Source organism: Vicia villosa, unplaced genomic scaffold (assembly GCF_029867415.1).
Source record: "Vicia villosa cultivar HV-30 ecotype Madison, WI unplaced genomic scaffold, Vvil1.0 ctg.000966F_1_1, whole genome shotgun sequence".
Classification (NCBI taxonomy): domain Eukaryota; kingdom Viridiplantae; phylum Streptophyta; class Magnoliopsida; order Fabales; family Fabaceae; genus Vicia; species Vicia villosa.
This window is the reverse complement of record NW_026705434.1, coordinates 598,204-613,638: the sequence shown is the minus strand read 5'-3', so window position 1 is coordinate 613,638 and position 15,435 is coordinate 598,204.

Here is a 15,435-nt window from a genome sequence, read left to right as displayed (position 1 = left end):
TTTTTCAGAACTCTATGTGGGAAGGGAACTGGTGGCACATACTCCTTTTCTTTATTTTTTTCAGTTTCGACCACAACAGAAGAAGGAGAAGAAAGTTCAGCTGGAGGAGGTTCAGGAGAAGAAAGTTCAGAAGTTACCTCAATGATTTTTTTATTCTTTTCAGGGGCTGTTTCTGTAACTTTTCCGGATCACAAAGAAATAGCGCTCACATTAGCATTACCATTCGGATTGACAACAGTTTATGCTGGAATTTGGTTCGAACCTTGAGCTTGCATATTATTTATTTGAGTAGCAAGTTGTCCCATCTGTGTGGTCAAGTTCTGAATGCTAGTGTCGGTTCTTTGTTGAAACTGAAGGTTGTTCACGGCCATTTGTTTAACAAGATCTTCCAAGGATGGCCCGGAAGTAGTAGCTGGAGGGGTGTGATGTGGCTGGGGTAATGGAACGGTGAGTTGTTGTTATGAGGGCTGCTGGTTTCCATATCGAAGGTTGGGATGATTCCTCCAATTGGGATGATATTTGTTGGTGGACAAGTCAGGGGTGTTGTTGTACCTGTTCTGGTTGTAAAGGTTGGCTGCATAAGCTTGAGGCAGCTCGGTAACAGTATCATCTTTCAGAAGAGGACAAGTATCAGTGGGATGATCATGAGCTGTACAAATGCCACATACAGTTGTTGTTTGAGGTTTCGCTACTGCAAGTTGTTTGACTAAAGCGGTCAACTCATCAATTCTGGTTTCTAAAGCTCTGTTCGAGGAACCTTGAATTTGATGTACACCCTTGGTCTGGACAGAATTGGTTCGAGTGGTGAACTGCTGGGAATTTAAGGACATATTTTCAATGAGGGCCTTGGCAGCAGCTGGAGTTTTGTCAACAAGTGCTCCACCACTAGCAGCATCAAGAATGTTTCTATCCATAGGTAATAACCCCTCATAAAAGTACTGAATGAGAAGTTGCTCGGTAATCTGATGTTGAGGACAGCTTGAAACCAACTTCTTGAACCTATCTCAGTACTCAGCCAATGACTAGTTATCTTGTCTAATACCACAAATCTCTTTTCGGATTGAAGCAGCTCTAGAGGCAGGAAAATATCTCTCCAAGAACACTCTTTTTAGAGCATTCCAGCTTGTGATCGAATTCGGCTCGAGATCATATATCCAATCCTTCGCTGCACCCTGCAAAGAAAAAGGAAAAGCACGAAGTTTGATATGATCTTCAGTGATCCCTTCAGGCTTCAATGGTGTAGAACACACCACCTGGAATTCCTTCAAATGTTTGTGTGGATCTTCACCTGCAAGACCATTAAACTTGGCAACAAGTGTATTAAACCCGATTTTAATTCAAAAAGAACAGCAACAGCATCATATTCAATACACAGGCCATTATAATTCACATCAGGGACTGCAAGTTGCCTTAGAGTTCTATTGTCAGCCATTTCAAAAGAAAATTCAGAATCAGAAGCAAACAAGTTATGCAAATAGTCGGACTCAGAATCAGACTCAACTATGGTCGGTGAAGGTGAACTATTGCTAGCCTGGCCTGCTCTACGAAGTGTGTGCAAGGTTCTCTCTACCTCAGGATCAAAAGCAACAAGTTTAAGACAAGAAGACCTAGTAGCCAGGACTAGTGCACAGCAATGCAGCAACAATCGTGAAAATGCCAACTATGTCCCTAAAACAAACACAATGAAGAAAATCGATTAAAAAAAATTCAAAAAAATAAAATAACACCGAAATTAATCAAATGACGAAAAAAAAGAATTTTGATAATTTTTTTGGATTTTTTGACTCTATGAAAACAGAAAATAAATCATTAAAAATAGTAAAAAGGCTTTTTTCGCGATTCGAAAAATTTGTCACATAACTACTCTGTAGTAGGTGACTTTTGATCGGGGAATTTTTTCAAACCTAACTGTCGGGACAGATTTTCGAAACGGTGAAATTTTCCCAAAAACTGATTTTTTTGACTCCAAAGGCGTTATGGCCGAAACCGCGAGGAACCTATGGCCAAAACGCACAAACACTACACCTAAGACTCTAATATCAGTTAATATTCACAAGAATCCCCGGCAACGGCGCCAATTTGATCCGCTGTCGCGCGCGGGTCAAAAACGAGTTGTTTAGTATAAAAGCAGTACAGCGACAGTTGACTCGAAATATCGTTCTAAAAAAGATTCTTGATTTTATTAACTAAAAGCTAAATCGATTTAGGGGGGGTTTGGTTTGGTCGAAAAAAAATGATTATCAAAAGTGATTCTGAAAATAAGCTGTTTTGAAATAAGTGATTATAACAGGTTAATCTACCGGTTCTACTTCCAACTTATCATTGATTATTACAATTTTAATTCCCTAAGCGGTACCAATTCCTATTCGATTGCAATATTGATGAAACATGCGTCGACAATACTACACGAGTTATGTTCCTAATCACCGAATTAAGCAAACGGTTCACCGAATTAAGCAAACGGTTATCGATAGCGCGAATTAACGAATAAGCTAAGTTTAAACGCGATTAAAGTAAGGAACATGCATCAATCGAATTAAATCCAATATATTCTATAAGAACGAATTAAGCAAACGAAATCATATAACAAATTGGAAAGGAACTGAATTAAATTGAAAGTAATAATAACCTCAAAGTTTTGTGGAATTCGAATTCAGCAGATTAGCCCTTAGGATTAGTTCTCCATTACAGGATCGTACAAAAGCTTGGAAAATTTCGTGAATGGAAGATGCCGTGAACAGTAACTCGGCTGCTACCCTAAGGGGAAAGAGTACGACCCGTTTTACAATCCCACTGGGTCAAACATACGACCCAGGCCCAAAACTAATTGACGCGAAATTTAACTAAAACTAGTGCTGCAACTTCAACGAATTTTCTGGCCCTGCTACAGTCCGATTCTGACTTCGATTCCAACATAAGAATTGTAGCTCTTTCTCTTAGCTTTCCGTCGATTATTAGAACACCTCAATCGGACTCCCAAAACTCCAGTTATGATCGTTTCCGTGCAGACTGCTAAAGCTGAAAAATAAATACGAAAATCAAATAACAATAAAAATAAATTAAAATATAAAAACTTAATAAAATAGAAAAATAAACAAACCAAACCATAGAAATGCCTAAGTACAAACATAAAGGAACGTGCATCAAAATGCACTGATCAGTTCCCCGCATTGGGTTCAGTGGTTTGCGTTTTGTGTATATCGTCTTTAAGTATATGGTTTCATCAACTGAACTTTTGTCCAGTATATTTTATCACTTTTGTTTTATTTGATGTATTACCCTTTTTTTTGGGTTGATCTTGTAGTTGCTGGGTAAGTTTTATGTCCTCTCAGCATGTTGTTCTTCTTTTGATTTTATATTTTTTTCTTTGCTTAAAAACAAGATACTAACCGTCTTCATGACTTGTCTCAATTCTGTAGTGGTCATATTAATGTGTCGGATAACATCTTTAAATGATGGGTAAATAAGAGCTATCATCAAACTCAACTTCTACTTCTATTTTGTATCTAAGTCATGAAAAGAAAAATAATGTATGTTAGTACGTCAGTTTCATGAATAAGAGCTAAATCTAAGAATATGTTAGCAGGATAGCTTACTTAGAGACGGGTTCAACATCTTTAACACCACAAACACATTCAAAGGCCGTGTCATCATACTTGTTAGTTATATTGCAAGCAGGGCAAGACTAAAAAAAATTATCCAGACCGGGCGGCTATTAATCTTTTTATAGTGCCAATGGTTTTGGCGAAGCAAACCTGAAATTATATCACAGATTGTTATAGAATAGTTGACTTACATATTGACATATTGAATGAAATAAGTATAACCCATTACCAATAGAAAATCCTTGTTATTGTACATGAATCAAAACATACAGGAAAAATCAATCTCAGGAAATCATACTATAAATTCAATATTGCAAGACATTAATGTTTATAAAAGTGTAATCTTAAAAAAACATACAATAAGCTTTTATTCAAAATGACCATAAAAAGTGTTGAACTACATATTTAACTAAATGACCATACCTCTCATTAACCTCTGCAATATTGAACTCAAATCAACTGAAAAAACAAAAATTAAAACCAGAAAGTTATTACTCAGTGTTAATCAAAATCAACAATGTACAATGTTAAAAGAAACATGAACATACTTTTCTAGAAGTCAAAGAACAAAACATACAGAACAAAACATACATAGTAAGTATTTTAACCTTTAGCCGAAAAAGTATTCAAACCTTCGATGTCACCTTCGATTCAAAACGTTCACCGAGGAGATGTTGAATGGATTTGCAGTGGAGACGACGGCGCTGGAGTATCGTGCACGATGAAGAAACTGCTAGGACTTGAAGGGTGAACAAACTGTTAAGATTTGAAGGGTAAAGTGAGAGCAGAGAAAGAGATAGAGAGAATATGTCGAAGACAAAAAGTGAGAGTAGAGATAGAGATAGAAAATGAATAAAATAATTAAGACCACTCATGTTTTTACAGTTGTCGAAAGAAGTTCAAATTGAAGCCTTATTTTGTTAATTACAGATTTGTCCAATTGGCAGTGCAAATTAAAATGGTGGAAAGGATATTTATCGTAGAAGGGTCATTAGATTAATAAAGGCTTGATAGTAGATAGTAAAATAGTAGGTAGAGGCTTTATAGTAGAATTTTCAATCATAATTTTATTTTTAATTTATATAATTTAGAAATTCTCAATTGACTTTCAAATTAATATTTTTTCCGTATGGTTTTAACCTTTAAATTTTATTTTAATTTTTAAAAAAAATTTAGATAATATTTATAAGTCATAATTTAATATTAATTAAATATTTTAAAGTTCATTATTCTAACAAAAATTTATTTATTACCAATATTTTATGATGAAATATAATTCATTATTATTTGTCGAAGTGGATTTTAGACAATTATTTTTTATGCAAGACTCTCTAACTCAATTATTGAATTATTGAATGCACTGAAACAAAATAGTGAAGTAAAATTTAAGAAAATAAATGACAAGTCATTTTAAAATAAATCAAATCTTCAATGTAATAAAATAGAATGAGTTACACAGAAAGTAGTTATCGATGATGTGCTTTCATTTGTTTTTCTTTTGATTATAAATAGATATCCTTTATTGTCAAAATTTATTTTTAAAATAATATATTAAAAAGTGAACAATATTACTATTATTTTTAAATTAATTATCATGATTCAATAGATAATAAATAAAAGGTAGATATGTATTTATGGGCCGACAATGTTATGGTGTACAAGTGAGTAGGAGAAATATAAATGTGTGAACTTAACTCGTGTTTTTTCACTTGTGGGACCGGGGATTGAAGGTTTACTTTAGAATAGATGATTCTAACAATTAATATGTGTTTATACCAATTGTATTTGACACTTTAACTTCTTAGCACCAAATATTATAGGTTGTTTTAGAAAAAGTCTAAAGGTTCGTTGATAACTATATTGTGTCTTATACGACTACTTTCTAAAATGATATATATGTATATCCTTGCTATTAAAATTTTTTAAAAAAAAAACAATAGAATTTATGGATTAATCGAACGAATCTTCTTTTTAATATTTGCAAACTATTTTTTTTTTTTTGTAATTCTAATCTTTTAGCATCAGAAGTAGTTTTGGTGAAATTCAAATTGATCTCTAAAGTGATAACCCCCTCTTTTTTTTTTTTTGTCATTTTTTCTATTTCTTTTAAGATTGTCTTTGTTTTAACATTAATATCTTTTATCATTTTTTCTATTTCTTTTAAGATTGTCTTTGTTTTAACATTAATATCTTTTATCCTTTTATCTGCTTTTATCCTTTTTTTCTGTGATTGAGGAATTTGTCCAATTAATAGATTCAATTATAACGGGCGATTCCTCAATCATTGGATTACTCTTACTGATTATTGAATTTTTTGCGGACTATGGACGTTGTTTTAAATAGGATCGATTTGTTAATCTTAAAAGGGAAGGAACGCAACTTATTTCGTGCTTTCCATCCATTTATGTGTAATCTTAGTTTAAAAAATACTTATATAAATTAAATATTTTTTTAATTCCTTTTTATTAAGGGTAAGTTTTTAAATTTTATATAAGACCTTCAAATTGTTTGAGACGTCTCTCCCTCGGGCCACTGACAACTAAAGTGAAAAGTTACATTTGTCTTGGGTTCAGTTCTCAACAACAATATTTTCAAAATGACGCATTGGAATGTGAACCTCACTTTACCTCTCGGTTGCAATGACAACAGAGGCTAAAAGTAGCAAAGTGCTCAACTATTTCACTCGGTTGAGACTTTTAATTGAGGAAATAGGTGTGAGCGGATCACTTTTCCCTCAATTGAGAAATCTAACCGATGGAAAATCCATTTATAAAATATATATTTTTTAAGTTTTACATATTGTTTTTATAACATGTATTTTTAAGAAACATGACCTAAATGATAATTTTTGTACTATATTTTGTGAAACATAACCTAAATGACACATTTATGAAAAAAAATACATTATATAGCTAAAAGGCACATCTTCTACCAAAACTATATGTTGTTTACATCATAATCCAAATGATTCACATTGTGTACCAAAATATATATTATTTTCATAAAAACCAAAATGCTACACATTATATTAAGTGGTTAACAAACACATAAACAACCAACATATAAGCAAAATGTCTCTTCTTTTATAAATGGATTATGGTCGTTAAATACCTATAAGTTGAAAGAAATGTAAAATCACTTAGAGATAATAACAAACTATTACGCAGTAAAAAACATTAATTTCTAATCGTAAATATGTATTACATGCTTTCAGGAATCAAGAATGTCGAAAGAGATAATGTTCAACATGTGTTTCATCATATAATATACACACTGATATCCTCCTAACTTTATTATCGTCTACAATAAATTTAATATAGTGAATAATAATATACATAAAAAGCATATGTTATTATATAATGAATTTCACAAATAATACACTTATTTTAGGTGTATAAAATTTGATTTTTTTATTTCTTAAACCTTGCAACGAATTGTATCCCTCCACAACTCTATGTTGAAAACAATTTAAGTATAAATTCGTCCGGATAAGGTGCGGCCAAAGCATCCATTGTTAGTTCAAATCTTGGAAAGGAAGATCCCAAGGTCCATGGAAAAGCCGCACAAACTAGCTGATTATGATGGAAAGGAGGAATTTGATGAACACGTGCAACTTGTGGACGAAAGCCTGAGTTACTTCACCTGCGACGAAGCCTCCAAATGGAATTTTTTTGCACTCACCCTAGTCGGACTAGCTCAATTATGGTTTAATGGCCTACATGATGGATGCATTAATTTAACCGCCCAATTTTATAAGAGGTTTTCGGTGCAGTTTACCGTCACTACAAGAAAATTCTCTTTTAGTGACCGAATTAGAGACCGAAAAAGCTTAAAAATCGATCACTAAAATGTTGTGACCGACTCAGCGACCATTGATTTTTGGTTACTAAAAGTGAATTTTCTAGTTGTGTGCCTGAAAGCAACGCCTGATCAGCGAGGCCGTTCTAACTAGGATCTTTCAATGGAAAAAGAAAGCTCGTGGTCGTATATCGATCAATTTATGCATGTCTCAATTGAGTTAGACGGGTCTCAAGAAGGCCTTCAGTGCTGGATTTTATAGAACGGCCTCTTTAGAGACCATCCTTTCAGGAAAATTTTGGGGAAAATGAAGGTCAAATTTATCCATGAGATGCTGACCATGGCTGAGCTTTATATGATTTTGGAAGAGAAATTGACCACAAGTTTCTATAAGCCCGCGCCTAGCGAGTCTCACTTTGGTCGCCCATCAGGGAAAGAGCCTCACCGACATCAGGAAGACTCTGACCAAAACATGTAAGGGATGTATGATAGATACACCCCACTAATGGTCTCTCATGAGAAGATTTATCAAGACTACATAAACACTATATTTCAAAAGAAAGGAATCAGACACTTTATCCCGTTAGAGAGACATCTCAGATTCCCAGAAAATCCCAACCGTAAAACACATCCAACGATCGTCCACGAAGAGCAACTAATAGCTAGTTTGTAATATTGGCTCTCTATAAATATAGAGTAGGCGCTAAATCAAGAGAACACGTTTTAAATACCATTTAATTCTACTCTTCTTTTTCCTAAAGTGGATTGAGCATCGGAATGTTAATCTTGCAGGCACCCCTACTTCACAACATTGAAGTTTGCGATCCACCGTCAGCTCTGTTCAAACTTTTCAATCTGATTCCAAAATAAAACAAATCCAACCCCTCAATTTGACTATATGCCTTTGAAACCAAAATTTCCTTTCACTTCTTTATGGATCCATCAGCCTTATGCTTAATTTTATAAACCCATTTACTTCTAATTGGTTTAACATTTAGGGATAAATCAACCAACTTTCAACTACCATTGTTAGCTAATGCCTCTAATTCAGAATTCATAACTATCTACCAATGCTCATCTTTTCAAGCTTCTTCATAAGTTTTAGTTGCTTAATCATGTGTGACATATATACTAAAGGACTTATGATGATTTTTCTGAGCTATTTGAAGTATTGCACATATAATCTTCTAATTAATCTGGTAAATGTCATATCCTAATAGGTTTTGTTGAGTTTGTATTTTTTTTTTTAAATATTGGAATGTTTAGTATGAATGTTCAGTCTGAATGGATTTTAAATGAAATGGTTGAAAAGGTTCAAGGCTTTGATCTATAGGAATTTGATTTTCAGAATATGTAAGGCTATCACGGATATTATGAGACTAGGGTTGAGGAATTGATATATTTGAATCTCCAAAATCATGGTAATGCATATGTTAGAGTTCCAAAACATTTCAAAAGTTAGTAACTCAAGTTTCTCATTATACAAAAGACAGCGAGGTAATTTATTTTTCAAAATAGGACTTGGAACTCTTTTCATGAAAAGAATTTCAAGGTTGACAGCATAAAACCGAAAAACCTTTAGAATATTTGCTTGATATAGTACAAATTTTACTATGTTTAAAATATGTCGATGTTTTCTCTTAACTTTTTCATTTTGTTTGGGAGATTCAACACATGAACTGGTTTGGTGCAAAATTCCTTTATATCATAAAAATTTGGCATAATGAATTCCTGTCCATTATCACTCCTTATGGTCTTAATATTTGAACTATGGTGTACTTCAACCATTTTAATAAAATTCATGATTGAAATATATCATAAACTGTTTTTTGAATGGTGTACTTCAACCATTTGAACTATAGTGACATATATCATAAACTGTTTTTTGATAAACAACAATAAAGGGAAAAATGGAAAGCAAATATTTTATTCTAGTGGTGGAAAAATGACCTAATATAAAATGTCATTTAGCAATGTGAGGTAAAGTACAAACAAATGTATTATTTATGCCATAGGTATCTCCATGCTCGTCTTTAAGATGAGTTAAGTGATATAATCCTTCAAACATCTCAGCTAAACCAGTCATTTTCATAGATTGTTGATCCTAAATTAAATATTTACTATCATTAAAACTAATATTACATTTGGAGTTTTGTCACAATTTAGAAATTGAAATTAGATTGACAGAAATTTCGGGTATGTAAAGAACCTTTGAAATAAAAAAAAATCATAAGAAAATTTAATATGCCAATTCGTAAATATTTCAAATTGACCAATTGGTAACTTCACATTAATGGATTTATTTCACAAAACTAATTAAACCAAGAGGAGGTATGTGTCATTTGCTCATGAATCTATGATCCAAGAGTCAAAAGCACAACATTTGTAAATAAAGAAAGGAAATTTCTTTACCCACCTCCTAACCTTCTTAGTCACCTCTGGTGAATTTACTAAAATATCCCTTGTTTCGGAAATTCATTTTCGAAAACGTACTTTTATTGAAAAAAAAGGTGTTTTCAGAAATGTATCTCCGAAAACATGCTTTTTTAATGAAAAACACTGATTTCGGAAATGCATTTCCGAAATAAAGTTGTTTTCTAGAAAATTGGTGTATTCGGAAGTTCATTTCCGAATTCACCCCCCCTTGGAAGGATTCGGAAATGTACTTCCGAAATAAGGTCTGGACAGAAGAAAAATAACAAACAACAACGATTCGATTTATTTAATGGATATAGATTACATCGATCACGTTACATAAGATTAAAGTTACATATTGTCAAACAAGGGTAGGTGAGGATGAGTTAACATTTTGATAACGTCGGTCCCCGATCTTTGAACTCAACATCACTGAACCAAACCCAACCCTTGTTCACCTACCTCCTCCTTTTCATATTCCCGGTAATTACACTTTCTTTACTTTTACTGTTTTTTTGTTCTTGCATTCCACTCACATTACTCTCATGATCATGAAACCCTCACATTACTCTCATGATCATGAAACCCTCACATTCCGCTCATGATCATGAAACCCTTATGGGAAAATACACCTAATTTAGGGTTTGTTTTGATTATTCATCCAATGTTTTTACCAAGAGGTGTAGAAATTGTTGCCCTTTTGTTAACATAGCTGTTATCATTTAAACATGTTGTAAAATATCTTGTAGGATACTGTATGAGTACAGTTTTTGAGTACTAGTACATTCATATATATGAAGCGTGCTTTAGTCAAGTTTAACCCGATTGATTCTCATATATATGACGGAGGAGGTGGATGTCCCGAGGAAGAAGAGCCGGCGGTACGTCCACCGCGAGAGCCACGGCCACCACCACCACGGCCTGGTCCTGCAGCATTGACGGATGATTGTTAAGCATGTGCAGGAGATGGTTGACTCCGGCGATTTTTGGGATGGTTTCCTCCACAGCGGCTAGACATTGTGATGAAAGAGGTTACAAGAGAGATAATGATTGAAAATGAGTAGAGAAAAAGAGTAAAGATCGAAAATGATTTTGGATGTGATTGGAAGAAAAATGAGTGAGAAAGCAGGCTTTTAAGTAGGAAAGTGTTACCACATTTCTTAGAAGGTAACCGTCTGAGAGTGGTGGGGGAGAATAATGATGAAATAGTGAAAGAGGGAAAATGGTATATGAACATTTTTCCGAAATATTCCACGGCCACCACCACCACGGCCTGATCCTGCAGCATTGACAGATGATTGTTAAGCATGTGTAGGAGATGGTTGACTCCGACGATTTTCGGAATGGTTTCCTCCACTGCGGCTAGACATTGTGATGAAAGCGGTTACAAGAGAGAGAATGATCGAAAATGAGTAGAGAAAAAGAGTAAAGATCGAAAATGATTTTGGATGTGATTGGAAGAAAAATGGGTGAGAGAGCAGGCTTTTAAGTAGGAAAGTGTTACCACATTTCTTAGAAGGTAACCGTCTGAGAGTGGTGGGGGAGAAAAATGATGAAATAGTGAAGGAGGGAAAATGGTATATGAACATTTTTCCGAAATATTACCTGAATGTAAAAAACAACTAGTTTTGAGAATTTCCAGACATTTCGGAAATGCATCTCCGAAAACACCAAATTTTTGGTGTTTTCGGAAATGCATTTCTGAAGTAAAAAAAAAAATCTTTAAAAAAAATATTTCGGAAATGCATCTCCGAAGCAGGGGTAATTGGGTATTTCGCTGGGGGTGACCCCCATAGGGAGGCGGGTAAAGAAATTTTCTAAAGAAATGGTGATTGTCTATGTTACTTAGAGGAGAATGACCCTTAAGTGTGGAAGAGCAAACCTGACATGTAGCAAATTATGGTTTTTTCTTGCTTTCCTCGTAGCTTCTCAAAATTACCTAACACAACAAGAACATCTTTGAGTTGGCATATATATTTCTAATTCTTCCCAAAGAATTTTTATTTCAGAAAAGAAATATGTTACAAATTTTGAATCATGCTTTAGAGCATATATTTCTTGGTGTAATTCAAAAACACAAAGAAGAACACTTGTGTAATACATTGTGCATTGGATTATGAGACATGGTGTAATTCAAAAACACAAAGAAGAACACATTGTGTAATACATTGTGCATTGGATTATGATTATCCAGGAACGAGTCCCCGTGTCACATTTCTTCCTAGCATAAATTAAGGGATCGAACTGATCATCTGGAATAGGGATTGTTTTCGTCAACAAATTCCAATGGCACCAAGAGCACGACTCATTGATCTCGTCTATGAATGATAATTGAAACCTTAACAAAAGAAGGTCAATCACTTGGACGAACGAAATATGGACCACTTTGATGCAATTGTGTATCAATGGGAAAGACGCCATGAGGCATGGATGGGATAAAACTCGAAGAAAAAAAGAAAGAAATGGAAGATAGCTTCAATGAAGAAAAAGAATAACAAAAAGCGGAGAAATTGTTGGATTAAATAGAAAGTGAAAACTCCATGAAACGAGAGAAAAGACTTAAATTCATTCATTTAGCTTAAGACAAAAATAATAGTTACATCATGAATTTATACACAACATCTAAGAAACTAAACTAACTACTTAGTAAAATCTTAAAGTTTAAAACTAGTTTTTTGACAATTTTGAAATTTTGGCCTAAGATCAAAAATCTATAATATAAGAAAAGTTGTTGTTTTGGAAATCACAAAAATAACATTTTGTTAGCTTAGTCTAAATTAATAATTTGGGGGCAAAAAATATCATTTTTTGGTTTTTTCCAACTCATTTTTCACTTATCACTTTTTTGAATTCAAATCTTTTTTTCCCCTCTTTTTTCAGTTCTCTTTTTTTATTTATATAAAAGTAGAAAATAAAAACATATAATTATACTTCAACAATATCAAGTAAAATGATTTTTTATTTTTTGAAAATCAATGCTAAAAACAATACATCAATATAACTAATTCAATAAAAAAAATTATAACTAATTCAATATTAAAACATATTACGCTTAACATCAATATATATATATATATATATATATATATATATATATATATATATATATATATATATATATATATATATGAGGAGGGTTATATTGACTCCAAGAGTAAGTTATAATAACTTACTCCACATCTTGACCATTAATTCTTTTCAATCTAATGGTTAAAAATAATAAGTCTAGAAAATTATTCCTTATTATTTTTAACCATTAGATTGAAAAGAATTAATGGTCAAGATGAGGAGTAAGTTATTATAACTTACTCTTGGAGTAAGCGTAAGTTATTATAACTTACTCCACATCTTGACCATTTATTCTATTCAACCTAATAATTAAAAATAATAAGTAATTAAATGTGGAGAGAGAAAATTATTCTTTATTATTTTTAATCATTAGATTGAAAAGAATTAATGGTCAAGATGTGGAGTAAGTTATAATAACTTACTCCTAGAGTGTATATATATATATATATATATATATATATATATATATATATATATATATATATATATATATATATATATATATATATATATATATATATATAAAGTTATTTAATAAAAAGACTATTATAATCATTTTAAATGATTGTTAATTTAAATTTAAAATAGTATTTAATTTTTAAAAATTAACTTTAGTAATTGAATATTAATAACCAAGAAAAATAATTTCAAATAATTTTTATTTTAAGATACAATATTTTTAAAGAAAATAATAACAATTTTAGTTTAAGAAAATTATTTCAATTAAAAAGAATTTAAAAATATACTTGAAAAGGTTGTTATTGGATAAAATACAAAATATTATTACATTAATATATGTCATTAATGAAGTTTGTACAATTGAAATAATATTTGCACAATTAAATATTAGAAAAAATTTAAGTTATTGATGTCATTTCACAAATATATGATATCAATGTATATAGGAGAAATATGTATATCAGTGTATTACTTATCCAAGTGTAACATACTACTATTATTTATATTCAAATTCTATTGAGTCAGATATTTTTGTAAATGATACCTAAACAAAAATAATATTTATATACGAGAAAAAATTTATTATTGATCTAATTATGTTATATACAAAAAATGATATTTATGATCAAAAAAATTTTATTTAAGAAAGGTATACGACAAAAAAACTATTATTAATCTAAATATTTTTATATACGAAAATTTACAATTGATTCAGATATTTTTGTAAACGATACTTAAACATAAATAATATTTGTATATGGGAAAAATATATTAATGATCTAAATATACTTATATAATAAAAAAGGTATTTGTGATCAAAAACATTTTGATTCAAAAATGGTATACGGGAGAAAAAAAATTATTGATTTAAATATTTTTATATACAAAAATTTACTATTGATCTAGATATTTTTCTAAATGATACCTAAACATAAATAATATTTATATACGAAAAAAAATCTATTATTAATTTAAACATTTTTATATACGTAAGATGGTATTTATGATCCAAAAATGATATACGAAAAGAAATTTATTATTTATTTAAATATTTCATATTCAAAAAATCTATTATTGATTTAAATTTTTGTTTTTGTTTTTTAACCTTCTATATAAAATAAATATATTATGTAAACAAATGCGGGTACGAAACCAGAACTTATGCGTATGCACGAGTTTGTTACTAGTTTATTATTATCTTAATAACCAATCTTTTTTTTAAGTCTTTGTATCCGACCTTACGATCAACTAATCCAAGATGATCAATCACATCCTCTACAAGTGGGGCCCCGTTTAAAGCTAGAGCAAAGCTCCGTATGGACTGGCCCAACACAAAGATTGTTAGCACCTATCAGGATTTGAACCCAAGACCTTGAGAGGAGCACACTCTCAATACCAAGCCTCCACCACTAGACCAACCCTTGGGGGTTATCTTAATAACCAATCTTAAACCACCAAGTTAAGCCTACTTTAGCCTTTTAATACTTAACAAACAAGTATTTGGATTAATATCTCTGATTTTTTTTTAAAAAAATTGGGTTAAATATGTTTGTGGTCATCCTAAATATTTCATATTTCACTTAGTCCCTCAAATAATTTTCTTCAAAGAATGGCCCTCTTAAAATTGTTCATGACACATTGGACCCTCTTGCTAAAATCATCGATAATTCAATCACTAAGTAATAATTCGTCGCTATAACCGTCTCTAATTTTGTAGCTTAATTGTAAAAATAGTTGCTAAGTTGTAGGAGGTACCAAAAGTGTGGATAAATTTTTTTAGAAGGATCATTCTTTAAAGAAAATATTTTGAGAGACTAAAAATGAAAATAAAATATTTAGAACGACCACAAACATATGTAGAAAGAAAAATAAATAACATGTTTTTAAAAAAATTATAAAAAAATAAAATTATAAAAAAATTTACCTGGGTAACTAGGTTTGGGGGTGCCCTACACATTAGAGCCACCCCCATGGCGCCTAAATGCAAAAAATATAGTGAGTGCGACACCCCGAGTGGCGCCTAAGCTATATGAGAATTAGGGTTTTGGGTGGGATGGTGCCTATGTACAAAGTTTGTACATAGGAGCCA